This window comes from Gavialis gangeticus, unplaced genomic scaffold (assembly GCF_001723915.1).
Source record: "Gavialis gangeticus isolate Ggan-Ray unplaced genomic scaffold, GavGan_comp1, whole genome shotgun sequence".
NCBI lineage: Eukaryota > Metazoa > Chordata > Crocodylia > Gavialidae > Gavialis > Gavialis gangeticus.
Window position 1 is genome coordinate 865,903 of NW_017728982.1, and position 4,541 is coordinate 870,443.

A 4,541-nucleotide genomic window follows, 5' to 3' on the forward strand; every position below is an offset into this window, starting at 1 on the left:
CTCTCAATCTCTCTCACTCTATGTATCAGGTGTATCTATTTCACACATACACCATATGACAGTGCATATATAATGATATAGATTTAAAAGGCATTTTTTCCCTTTCCCCTTCTTCTGCAAAAATGAAACTATTGAAAATAAGGGTATGGGAAGCTGGTATGGGTGAGACATGCTTGTTTGTGTAAGCCCATGGGCATTGCCATAGTTTCAAATGACATGGGCATTACTAGTTTGCTGACCTGGGGCCAGAAGCCAGTTCCCAGCACATGCCAAGTGACCGGCTGCCTGGGGCTCAAACCTGCAGCCTGTGTGCTGGCACGGCAGAGCCCAGAGGCACCGTGGAGCCAAGGGAGGCTGCAGCTGTGTGCGCGGCGCCTGCCCCGCGCAGGAGGAGACCAGCTGCTTGCCGCCCCGCACCGGTGGCGCCGTGCCCGCTGCCTGCCCCGCCACAGCATGGGTGCGTGAGAGTGCCGATGGACAGACCCACGCAGTGGTGGGGCAACAGGGTGGACGCAAGCTTGGGTCTGCCCAAACCTCCCTCCAGTGCCACCAAATCTGAGTTTTCCGCCCCACTGCCGCCTGCTCTGCCGAAGCAGTGACAGCAGCGCAGGGCTGGGCAGGGGGACGCGGAGCAGCTGCCGGCAGCGAGGGCCGTGTGTGCCCTGGCTTGCTGTACCCGTCTCTAGCCAGGCACCAGGAGCCCGACTGCCGAACGTGAGTCACACGAAACCTGGCTCGCGGCAGCATCAAAGGTGATGTTCTCCTCGCGGCGTAGCCGGAGCATGACTGGCAGGGACTCGCGGCAACACCCTGGCAGTGCTGAGCAGCGAGGCTGCTTTCACAAGGCTGCTGTCCCAGGGACAGGTCGCCCAGCGCTGCCAGGGCAGGGCATGCCAGTGCCGGGAGCTGCGTGGGTTATGTAAGGCAGTTCGGGTGCTCCGTCGGGAGCGTGTCGTTCCAGCCCCGAACACGAACACGAACCGGGGCTGGTGTCGCAGGGAAGAGCCTCCCGGAGACGCTCATTTTTCCCCCGCTTGCGCCCACCCAGCTCTCAGCAAGCAGCAGGTTTGGCAGGGAGGGAGAGAGAAGTATGCATGCATTTCTCCCTCCCCACAGAGCCGCAGGGCGAGAGACAGCAAACAGAGGGCATGAAGCCTGCTTCTTCCGAGAGGCTTTCTCCAGCTTGAGATGAAACATTTCACTGTTAAAAAACAGCACAGGCCTTTGGAAGGAAACTACCTTCTGCACCAAAGAAAACCAGTGTTTCATCCTGAAAACCCTGCAATGACAGGCTCCGACCCTGCGTGGTTGTGGGCAGGGGAGGGTTTTTCCCAGACAGTGATCTGCCAGCGCTCGCTCGCGGCGGCCTGGGCTCGCTGGCTGCAGTGTTTCGAGGACACCTGTCCTCGGGCCGGCGCAGAAGGCAGGCGAGCAGGTTTGTCCACCCCGGCCTCGTCCTTTGAGTCAGATTCCTGTTTGGGAATTCATGCGAAACCGTGCAGCTCCCTGCGGAAAGCTCCCAAGGCAGGAGGAGGAGGAAACTGGGCAGCTCGGGGCTGGGCGGGGGTGAGCTGTGGCACCAGGGAGAGGCATCGCGCCCAGGTCTCCGGGAGCCCAGCAGCTTTCTGAGTAAATCGGTACCTTGAGGGGGTCCCAACAGAGCATCTTCGCCCTCCTGCCGGTGTCTGGGGAGCTGTCCCTGCCTGAACAACACGGCCCAGCCCGCCGGAAGCCGGGGCCCTGCCCAGCGCCTCCCTCTGCCCCGCGTTTGGCCACGCGAGTCGCTGCCTGCCACGGGGCAAAGGCAGGTGCTCGTACCAGATGCGCGGGTAATTGGGGAGCAAACACCCAGCCATGCTGAGGGACAGGTCCGACCAGTTCCTGCCGGGATTGCAGCGGCCGTGAGCACGCAGCGGGGCGCGCGCACTCTCCCCGTCCCGCCGCGCTGACGGCTCGCTCTCCAGGACACTCTGTGCAGCGGGCATGGCCCTGGCAGCGCGGTGATCCCCAGCCCCCAGCCCGCGTGGCGGATGGATCGGGACACCTCTCCGGTAAGGCTCTGGGCACTGCTGCCCCGGTGGGCGGCCTGGCTGTGTCACGGCTTGGCTTGGCTCGGCAGCCGCAGCGCTCTGTGCACCTGATGGTGGATCTCCACGGGACCTGGGCTTGTCTCATCCCGGCTCTAGAGAATTCGCCCCTTGGAGCGGTAGGCGGGGGATGGAGCGAGGCAGGCTGGCAGCCAGGCTCCAGGCCCTCGGGCACCATTTTGCCTCCCTGTGCCTCAGTTTGCCCATCTGTGAAAGGGGCAGGGTGCCCAGCAGGGACTGTGAGGCCGGGCTAGTGACTATGTGGTGAGAGAGGTGCCGGCGGAGCTTAAAGGATGGCTGCTCAGGGGCTGCATGCAGCGGCTGGTGCCCAGCCCTCAGGGCCAGGACCAGTGAGTCACGGAGGGAAAGGTTCTGGGCCCAGCGCTCAGTGTGGAGGCTGTGGAGCTGCCCTGGTGCTCTCGGCCAGAGGGCAGGGTCCGGGGTGGGAGCCGTGTGATCCAATGCACTAGGCATGGGCTGGGCAGCCAGGCACTCCTCACCTGCTCCGCAAGCTTGACTTCGTTCAACTGTGCCTCAGTTTCCCCTTCTGCCCAATGAGGGCGATCCCTTGCGGGCGTGCCCACGTTGCTAAGTGTGGTTGCTTGTGGTGTGGGCTCCAGCATCCCCGTTTGGAGAGGGCATCCCACCGTGAGCATGCTGGGGCTGAAGTGCCCGTGTCCCTCCGGGGCAGGCAGCATCCTGCTGCTGAGGGTCCACCCCGATGCCAGCCGTGGGGACTGCATCCCATTGCAACACCTGACCCGCTATTTGGACCCGGTGTGAGGTGGGTCACGCTGGCCTTCATTTCCAGCCATTGGGCTGGTGCAAGGGCCTGTTGGCCTGGCTGGTGCAGGCCCCGCGGGGGGCAGAGGGGGACCCTGGCTAACGCTGTTGCTGCTCAGCTCGTGCCTGGCCAGGCCCCGGGGCACCATGGAAGAGAGCCAGGCTCCGGCGGGCGAGAGGGGAGCAGAGGGTCAGTTGGAAGGGCAGGGCACGGGTCGAGCCGGGCACGGTGAGACGCAGAGCAGGTGCTTGGCAGCTCCGCGCATCTCGCATGGTTGTGTGGTTTAGGCTGATTTAACCCCGTCAGGCGTCTGCTACTCAAATGCTTCCTGTGACTTTCTGTTTCTGTCCCAATGCACCACTTGACCTTGAGCCCCGTGCCCTGCTGCAAGCGTAACATCCTTGCACTGCAGCCTCCCACAGCCAAGCTGCAGCAGCTGCCGGTTCGGCGCTGGCACCTACCTCCCTGGCCCGCGGTGGCCGAGCTGGGGGGGGCCTATGCTGCCCCGTCCCACCCTCACCCGCTCCCTGCCCAGCCATGCCTGGGCGAGCGAGAGTCGGGGCCGAGGCAGACAGGCCGGGCCCCAGCTCCGGGGTGGGCCCGTCTGCCCTGGAGGCCGTGTGGATCTGTGCCTCGGGCTCGGCCCAGCCGGGGTCCTCTGCTTACACCTAGAGCCTGGCAGCCGGGAACGAGGCGCGCAGGCCGTTGCCCGCTCCCCGGACGCACGATTCCAGCACGGGCCGAGCAGCTTCCTGGGCCCGGGGGAGACCCTCGGAGCTGGACAGCGATCCCTCCCCCTGTTCGCAGTGCTCTGGCCGACCCCAGCGACGCGCCCGCACAGCCCCGCTGGGCTGCTCTTTCCTGGGCTGTGCTCGTGGGGGGCGTGCTGCTTTAACGCCCCTGCTGTGGTGATGGCCCCTGGTGCTGCGCAAGCCCATTGCTCAGCCCTGACTCACATCACACCCTGCGCACCCTGGGGGGGCCCGCCCTGCTCCAGCCGCTGGTGCCAAGGTGGCCCTGGGTGACCACCCCGCGAGGGCTGATGGCATCCGAGCAGCCACGGACCCTCCTCCTCAGCTGCCCGGGTGCTGCTCGCCCTGCCCGAGAGCCCAGCGCAGTCCAGACCCTTGTTCCTCGAGTTAGGCCTGTGGCTGGAGAGCAGAGCAGTCATCTCCCTGTGACCAAAGTGGTGTCTGACCCTCTGTGCGCAGCCAGGGCACGGGGCAGCCGCCTGTGGACGGACCCTGACCCTTGCTCAGCGCGGCCTGGCCTGGCCGGCCCGTGAGCTGCCGGAGCCGCCATGCCTTCGGGCAAGGAAAGGGTCTCCTGTTCCCTGTTGCGGGGGCAGCTCTCCATGGGCGCTCAGCTCCGTGGGCAGCAGGCCACGAGATTTCCTGTACTTCTGCTCCCGCCTCTCCGGCGAGTTTGGGTCAGGCTGGTGCTGAGGCTGGAGTCACCATGGGAAGGAGGTGGGTGCTCCACGCGTGCCCTGCTGGGACAGGCGGTGGCCACGGCCGTGCCGTGCGCTGTCTGGGGAGAGGCCAGCGATCCCCATCCAGACCCAGCAGCCGCGGACCGTCTCCAGCACGGTGGGGTCACTGACGCCAGCCACGTCCTTGCCCTGGGGCCGTCCCCGTAAGGGTCTTGTGTCCTGGGCTGAGTGCTCCCCT